The 9,652-nt window shown below is 29.4% G+C and overlaps 1 protein-coding gene across 5 annotated transcripts in view; it reads right to left on the bottom strand.

Annotated features, from left to right (window-relative positions):
- The window catches only part of LOC148308973 (polypyrimidine tract-binding protein 2-like), a 552,278-nt gene that overhangs the window by 519,241 nt on the left and 23,385 nt on the right, over nt 1-9,652 (bottom strand). For 3 of the 5 annotated variants that reach the window (XM_088260791.1, XM_088260787.1, XM_088260792.1), the window contains exons 1-2: nt 8,885-9,093; nt 6,440-6,934 (exon numbers count right to left, since the gene is read on the bottom strand). The exons of 1 other annotated variant lie outside the window; for it this stretch is intronic. The gene's annotated coding sequence lies outside the window, so the exon portion shown is untranslated. Of the gene's footprint in view, nt 1-6,439; nt 6,935-8,884; nt 9,094-9,652 lie in introns of those variants that run through there. One more of the 5 variants, XM_088260789.1, reaches the window with a different exon arrangement.

Raw genomic sequence — 9,652 nt, 5'->3', positions numbered from 1 at the left:
AGAGGGTTTTGCAAAATAGACTGGAATGTTGAAGGAGGTGTCATTTGTTGCTGCAGACCAATCCACAGGATTGAGACCAAAGATCAAGCTTTATTTATATATGTATATATAATAAATTGGACGATTTATAACACCTACTCTAGGCACCTAGAAACTTCTGAAATGTGAATGCTCAGATGATCATTTGGAGTGTCCCTTACTTAGAGACAAAATAAAGAGTTCACGCATTCGTCGAAGCCTGGGTGTAACAGACATCAATAGTAAGGTAGAGTAAGGGCAATTGAAATGGTATGGGCGCATAGGACGTAGAGAACATGATCATATTGAAAACCAGGCAATCGCCATGGATCTGCCTCAAAAGACATCTGGAGGAAGACAATTCATGGATGCTACAGAAAGATAATATGATTCGAAGGCATTGCCTAGGTGACGTTATCCATGATAGAAGGATCTACATCCTAAGAACGAAGAGAGATGACCCCAAAAGTATACGAAGACGATTAATTGGGATGAAGCCAGGAATAAGATCATAAAATTATAAATATAGTACTAGATATAAGGATAAAATAAGACTGCCATTTAAATCAATTAAATAAAATCGCAAAATTGTATAATGTTTAAGGGTATGAACATGTATGATGAGATTCCTGAATGTATGAAGAATGAAAAGAGTATTTTTATAAATATTCCTAAAATTTATATATTTATATATATATATATTTATATATTTACATATATATATATATATATATATATATATATATATATATATATATATATATATATATATATATATATATATATATATATATATATATACAATATATGTATTTGATTATTCCGACTCAAGTATTAGAGACACTTATTGATGCCAAGTCTTCCTTGATCCTCGGTCTTCTACTTCTTTTGTTATATTTGCCTCATAAATTCTTCATACTACATTCTTTAAATACCAACTAACTACGCATATTGTCATTTATATAGTTACAAACCATATATTACATTATGAGTAGTTACTAGATATTAAAATAATGTGGCAAAATTAATTTATAAGGCGATCTATACTACCATTGGTTATTATAGATCGTACTCCATGAAGTAGATATACATGGAATAAAATACAAGGTGATAGTTATTCATGTATGTATTTCTATTAGATTAGATATGAAAACATCATATATTATACCTGTAACAATATGTTCCTCTAAACGGTAACTAAACGTTGAAAAGTGCAGAGAAAGCATGTCTATGCATGCGTGAGATTCATGGTAGTTACATCGACGTATTATTTGTTTGTATGTATGAATTTCAATAAACCCGAGCGGTTTTTTGCTTTGGATAATATCATTTTCTAGGTGAAATTAGTGCTGAGAAATCGTGGGAAGTGAATCCGGAGTGATCAACATTAAGGGGATACAAAGGAAAACAGAATTTATTCACCGAACGACCGCCGTAGAGGTAACACGAATTTCCACGCCAGATTTTTTTTTCAACAAAAAAAAAATCAGGCGTGGAAAGACGTGTAATATACATATATTGGATATTTGTTGTTTTTTTAGTATGTATTTATGAACAAAAAAAAACATTTTTAAATATTTTTATAACTCTGTACCGTTCAATAACACTCTTATTTTCAAAACCATATAATTATTTCGAAGAAAATCTTATTTTGTTAAAAAAAACGCGTTTTAAGGAAAAATCATTTACGTAAAATATTACCAAGATTTAGAGAAAATTAAGTTGCGACTTAACGAATACAGGGCCTTAAAGTTAAACATTAAATACGGAAGTTGTAAAGATCTTTGATGGAGAGTCGCCTGAACACTTATGTCATATATAAAAGACTGTGGTTTGCCTTAGCAAATCACTATCATCTATAAAAATAAAAATAAAATCTTAAACGTTTTATTAAGGATTTTTATGGAGTGTGTGGAAGTTTTTGGTGAGAGTATTTTAATGTTTTTAATGTTTTTTATTTAAAATAAACCCTGATGATGACAAGGTATTGTCAAAACCGGTAGGCTAAATTGTATTAATAAAAAAAAAGGTGAAAACAAAGTAAATTAATTTTATAAAGTTTATAAAATGTGCCACAAAGTATCTGCGGAAAACATTCAAGAAAAAAATTAAACGTTTACATATGGCATTTCACATCTCAGCAGATAAAGAAGAATATAAAAATATTGGGAATTAACACGCCTTATGACCTGTCATAGGCTGGTAAAGTGAGCACCTAATGGTGTTCACTTAGGATTCAATGTTTTTAATGTTGCAATGTTGCTTCATGTACTTATTTTTAAAGAAAAGAGACAGATTTGTGTTTGAACTATTTACAAAAATACTTATTAGAAATAGGTATCAAATTGTGATTCAGTGGGTTCGAACCGAGAAATTTTGATTGAAGAGTCTGCGACACTAACCACGGGACCACAGCCCAACACTTTTAAGGTTGATATAAATAAATGTTTCCGAATTTATTTCTTTGCTTTTTAACCAGACCGAGCCACAGTAATGCGTATAAAATCTTTTCTAATCTTTAGCATTGTGAAAAAAACTGTGGAATCAAAGGGATTAAAATATGTATATTAAAAATATATTGGCCAAACTGCGAGAAATTTATGGATTAGAATTAAAAAAACATCATAGCGGTCTTGTTAGTAATTATTTTTCGGAATTTGCAAATCACATAATAGATACTAATCACTCATTTCACTCTCATAAATTAAAATTATTACACCTTGTTCCATATAAAGGCCAAATTATGAATTATCTTGAAAATTTAGAAATCCAAAAAAAACCTAAATTCTAATAATAATTTATTAAATAATATATTGTTTCAAAATTCTTCACCGTTGCTTTCCATTTTTCCTTTGTTTTCAAACTCCGTCCCTTGACTTACCCCTTCCCCTTACTTTCCCCTCTCCTTATTTATAGAACAATTTTATATTTTATATTTTAGTTACTTTACAGACCTGAATAATGGAAGTTTAACTTCTGAAACATATAGTCTATAATAAAACTCAAGTGGTAAAAAACAAGTGTTAACTTTAATCATTGTTACATGTCTTACCACAAAGTTAATGCCGAAACAATAAATAAAATATTAAAAATATTTAAGTATAACGAAGGATAATATATCGTACGAAATATATTTTACATACCATACATAATCTTTGAAAAATTATGTCATTGGTATTAATACACTTATTTTAACATTTCAATATACACGTAAATTATATGACAATGTATTTTTTTTAAATTACCTAACGTCCAAGTGACTCTGAAATCTAGCTACGGCTTATGCAACACCGTTTATCATATCCCTACTCAGGCTTCAACTTTATAAGTTTCATAGCCTATGCCTACTTGTGAGTGGATTTACTCTTTATGTTTAAAGTTACTATAATTTCATGTGATTCATGAGTGAAAATTCTAGGCAAAAACACTCGCGATGACAATGTATAAAAAGCTATTTAAATATCAATGATGACCACACACAATTCAACAAGTCAAAAAAATTAGGAAAAGTATTTAATTCTTAATTTCGTTAAAATTCGTACAGATTGCTCAACGTTGATATCACCTAAATAAATCTGATGACGCAAACAAATTCGTAAACTAATTAGTTTGTGTGAATAAATCTGAAATGTAAACTTTTTCAAATTTAAATAGCATCGTGTGTATTAAAATATTATTTAACACGCTTCGAGTATTTAGGAAATTACGTCTATGTATGACCAGATGTATGGATGTGAAGGAAGCTAGAAGTGTATATCAGGATATAAACATATATATATATATATATATATATATATACATATATATATATATATACATATATATATATATATATATATATATATATATATATATATATATATATATATATATATATATATATATATATATATATATATATATATACATATATATATATACATATATATATATATATATATATATATATATATATATATATATATATATATATATATATATATATATATATATATATATATATATATATATATATATATATATATCTGTCCGCCTCCGTAGTGTAATGGTCAGCACGCTCGGCTACCGTTCTGGAGGGCCCAGGTTCGATTCCCAAGGGGGGTAAAATAAATATAAGTGATTTTTTCACTGTAATATTTATTCAATATCACCCTGGACTGGTACCTGAAGCGGAGGGCTGATCACCTTTCCTTCATGTGTAAACGATTAATATAACACTGCGTTAATATGACACAGTGCCCTATGCACCATTGGGGTGCGGATAAGGGTTTTATTATTATTATTAATTACCACTATTTTTTTATCATGAAATAGTGGCATATACCAAGTAAAACATAAATTAAATAAAATAATTTTAATGAAAGATAAATAAGTTCTTTACAACATTGTGAGTGTGTCCAAATACTTGTTCACAAAATCTGGATTATCTCCAATCACAGGAGCTATTTTCATATTATTTTGACACGTGTGTAAAGTGATCACCCTAACCAGCCTATGACGGTCGTCAGCCCCGTAAATGCCCAGACTTCCATATTCTTGTTCATCTTTGATGAGATGTCAAAAAATAATATAAATAATTTCGTTGAAAAAACCCCATCACCATCTAAGAACAACTAATGGCACCTATTCTCAATAAATGTCGGCTATAGTAGATGAATTTTATTAATTTCAAATCATTAAAAGGTGGGGGAATCATATCAGATTCCTTCGCGAGTTCGTAGGCAAGAGGCCGCATACAAAAAAAGTCATCAACGAAACTGGTTGTGGGAGACGGAAAAAAAGAATACAATAAGAGTTCACCTACTCTGAGCTATTACGTCGAATTGGGCAAGTTATACAGAGGCTTGGAGTGAAAAGGATCTATCTATGATTCTCACATTCGTGACTTGTTTCAAATCACAAATGATACGTACACAAGTAAGATAAATAAAGTTCGTAATATTTTGTAAGATAGAATATGTTTTCTTCAATGTTTTTCGCAGATACTTTGTGATAATACACAATAGAATAACATTTAGGAGTTTTTAAATCATATTTTTTAAATCGTATTTTCATATGGTGTACGGAGTGCGTGGAAGTTTTTGGTAAGGGAAGGGTATTTCAATGTTTTAGAATTTACTACCTACATAAACTCTGATGATGACAAGGTTCTTGTCGAAATCCGTTGGATAAAGTGTACCAATAAAAAGTGGTTTAAACAAAGTTGTTTTATTTTTAGGATATGCTTAATTTTTTATTTATTTTAACAAGGTTCATAATGTGTAATTTAAAGTACTCATTTTTTAAAAGAGAATTAAGGTTTACAAGACTGAAATGAAACACAAATAAAAAATGTAACCAATAAGAAAACACAGGGCGAAGTGTAAATTTTAAAGCAATAAAATAAATATTGCTGGAATATTTTGATTTGTAATAGATGTATGATAGATGTTTGAATCGTGAAATAAGAAAAGAATGCAAGGCTGAGATAAGCACTATAGATAAAAATTTAAAAGGTACGCCTTAACACACATGTCTTAATGGTTTGGACACGTGGAACGAATGACTAGCCGAATATAGTTTGAAAAGAACATAAAATGGCCAAAAAACTCCTGGCAATACCAAGTATTTAAAATTCATATTTAAAGGAGAATTGAGCGATGTTAAGAAAAAAAATATATATGTACATATATGCGTCAATAATAATATTCTATATATAAGTATGAAAAAAAAATCCTATTAAAAAATCTTATCTTTCCCAGTAAGTGAAGTAAAGTATAGTCATGTGTATTAATTAATACTATTTTATATCACATAAAGTTAATTAGTTGAAACTTGTCATTTAATGTTATCATTGTTATAAAAATCGATTTATCGACTCTGGCATATCTAGCCAAAAGCTAGGCAGTCGATATACCGACGATAACGCTAGTGTATTTTGGAGGTCAAGCAAGGAAGTTCCGGCTCGTCAATAATATTAACATATAAAAAAAATAACTTATTTCAGTAAAAAAAAATTAAGAATCAAAAGTTTTCGCCTTTATAATGTCCACTAAATTTGAAATGGACCATTTTTGCAAAAAAAAATTACAGTAATTTGATCATACATATAAAAAAATCTCAGCACTAACGTAAATCTAAAAGCCTCACATCAATCTGATGACGCCGGTTACGACGAAACTCGGTCACTGGTCAAATAAAATTTTATGCCAAAAAAACTATGTATGTGGTTTTTATTTCATAATACTCGTATAAAGTGTAGTTTCAACAAAAATTGTCAGTATAAAACATAAATTGGTAAGATTAAAAATGGGTTAGTATTTTTTTAAGTTAAATTAGTAATTTTAAGACAATATTAATAAGCGTAATGCCTTTTGATAAATTGCCATTACGCTTTATTTAAATGCTACGACGTTTAGGATAGACACTTGAAAAAACCTACCTCAGAATTCCCCTTTTCGAAGCAGGTAGTAAAAATACAGTATAGTCAGTAAACACTGGTCGTTCAGGGATCGCGCTCGGGTTTTATTTAAATAAACAATTATGGCCTATCTGTATCGCCAACACGTCACAACACTAAACTTTACATCCTTTTGCGCAATACTTTAAACCACGAAACACACGACAACCCAAACACTTGTTAATTCTCACAATAACACTAGAAATATCCTTCGAATTACCAGGATCAAAGGAACGCGGCACTGAAAGATTTTGAAAATATTCAAAATCTAATAATTTTCACCAGGTGTCTGACATTTAGCGAATGCGCATGCTCCCGAGACACGTGTTACGCACATGGGACGTTGAAAATAAAATATCTAAAGCACTTTACGAATCTCATACATGATTCAAACAACGGAAGCACTGAAGAACTCACGAATTTAAATTTAATATTCACCGTATTCGTACTCTTTATCCTTCGCCGTTGATATCGAATCTGGAAATAAATATGTACAGAATATAATTGAAGACAAAAGAAACGAAATGTAAACGTTACTCAGATTTCAATCATTCATATTCTGCTCAGCGCTTTGGTCAGACTGGAATGTGAGGTCACCAGATATAAAAACACCACTCAAAAGGCTACAGCCAAACACAGACAAATACAGACAAATACAGCCAAATACATTCAAATAAAGAAAAATAATATTTTTAAAAATTTATTTGAAATCAATTAAAAAATACAACATTTCGCTCACTCCTTTCAAGAACGTCATAAATCAAAAAACTTGATTTTTCAGGAGAACGTTTTTAAAGTTTAAAAATGTAACACAATGTATTAAAAATAAATATCAAGCCACTTATTGAACTTTTCACTGTGCAACAGATCTTTTTAAGTAAAACCTGAAGATTTTTTCTCCATTTGAAAAATATTTAGTTTATTTAAAAAAATAATTATACAACACCTTTTCATAAAAATGCTAAAGCAACATTTTCTGCCCTGTAGCGGGTAAATATTAAGTTAAAAATATGCTTCTTTTGCTGGGATATATTGTAGTTCATTTTCTGGATATTCCGAAAACATGCACAACTGAAAATTTACGAATTTTGTTTTATGACGTTCTTGAAAGGAGTGAGCGATTTGTTTTATACCATTTGAGTATTATATTTTTACGACTAGTTTCGAATCTAAAAGCTTGAATATTATATTTAAAAGTTTATATTTAAACCCTTAGATGAAAAATAATATAATATTCACGTTGTAAAAAACAATCGTTTTTTTCTTGAATATTTTTCGCAAATACTTTGGGCCAAATTTTGTAAACTTTGTAATATAAAACTAGGACTTTTATTTTAACCATTTTTAAATTGGTATCGTCCCTTGTCATCGTCAAGGAGAAACATGTGAAACTGGTTGGAAAAAAGTGGTTAAAACAATGTTGAAGTTTTATTTGTAATTTCATCATGTCGTGAATTTGATAAATATTTCAAAACCATGAAACAAACAATAAAATAGTAAGTTCCTCTCCAAGCACAAGAGCTTAGTTTCTTTATTGCATAGAATAGCGTAATTAATATGAAGATTGTAAATTACAGATGCCTTGAAAATTGAAAAAATTATTGAGAAAAATCTCTTGTTACTTTATTAATTAATAAAGTTCAATAATAAAAAATGAATATTCTCATTAGAAAATATGGTCCCTGACCTTAAAAATTTCGCCATGAAAATGCAAGTTTTGAAATTCAAATGTCTTGAAAATGAATTCAATCATTTATTAAAATAAACCCATGTAACTATGTGAAATAAATAATAATATAAAAATATGGATATATATATTCTTATGAGAAAATAAATAGAGCCCTGATCTAAGGTATTTCGCAAAGAAAATGCAAGAGTTGTGAAATATGTAGAAATATCTTCAAAATGAATTAAAGTGTGGAAAAAAACTCTTTCTTGTAACTAATACTAAATATATTTTTTTAATAAAACATAAATATGGTATATATATATATATATATATATATATATATATATATATATATATATATATATATATATATATATATATATATATATATATATATATATATATATATATATATATATATATATATATATATATATATAAGTCTGGAACCTATAATACCTTAGAAATTTCACTACGAAAATGCAAGAGTTGCAAAATAGAAATGTCTTAAAAATGAATTAAATGAAATTTATAAAACCCTTGCAACTATATGAAATAAATAATTAATCAAAATGTACATATTCTTATGAGAAAATAAATTGAAATAGATAGAGCCCGGCCCTTAAATATTTCGCAAAAAAATGCAATAGTTGAGAAATAAATAATTCTTGAAAATATATTAAATAAATTAGAAAAAAATAACAGTAAAAAAATGAAAATTCTTATAAGAAAATAAAGTAAAGTAGACAGAGCCTGACCTTAGAAATTTCACCAAGAAAATGCAAGAGATGCGAATAGAAAGAGTCCATAGAAAGAAGGGATTCTTGTCACATTCAACAAGTATCTCTGTAGCCTGGTTTAGTTAGCCGGCGACGGTGGGGTCTAGGCGGGTATCGGGATTTAGGATCGACCAGGCTTCGCGCTCTCGGGTCGGCTCGTCGCGCGGCGGAAGGAACCGATTGACTGCTCACTGCCACCGGCTGAGCTCGCCGCGGATTGTGGGATGGGCGGTCACGTGGTGCGGTACAGGGTGTTGCTGATGTCACTAGCGCGCTGTGTGTAAACATCGCTAGTAGGGTATTATCACTCGGGAGGAATTTCTAATTTAACATACTTAACTAATAAAGGATTGTCTTAGACTCGTGAAGTGTTTATAATAGCCGATATAATCATTCATATATATATATATATTTTTTTAACATTTCATAAAAGATTAAGAAGAATATCCAATTCTGGGCATTTACGGGTCTGACGACCGTCATAGGCTGGTTAAAGTGATCACTTTACACACGTGTAACATTCACCAATTCTACCCATTAATGATAACCACATTACTCAAATTCTTGGAATTTATTAATAATTTTTCCGAGAATTTGAGTAGTGTGGTTGTCAATAATGGGTAGAATTGGTGAATGTTACACTGTGTAAAGTGATCACTTTAACCAGCCTATGACGGTCGTCAGCCCCGTAAATGCCCAGACATCCATATTCTTCTTCATCTTTGATGAATGTCAAATAACAATATG

This window comes from Brachycentrus maculatus, unplaced genomic scaffold, assembly GCF_059751285.1.
Source record: "Brachycentrus maculatus isolate JH-2025_06_01 unplaced genomic scaffold, ASM5975128v1 h1tg000142l, whole genome shotgun sequence".
NCBI lineage: Eukaryota > Metazoa > Arthropoda > Insecta > Trichoptera > Brachycentridae > Brachycentrus > Brachycentrus maculatus.
This window is presented reverse-complemented; position numbering and strand designations above follow the sequence as displayed.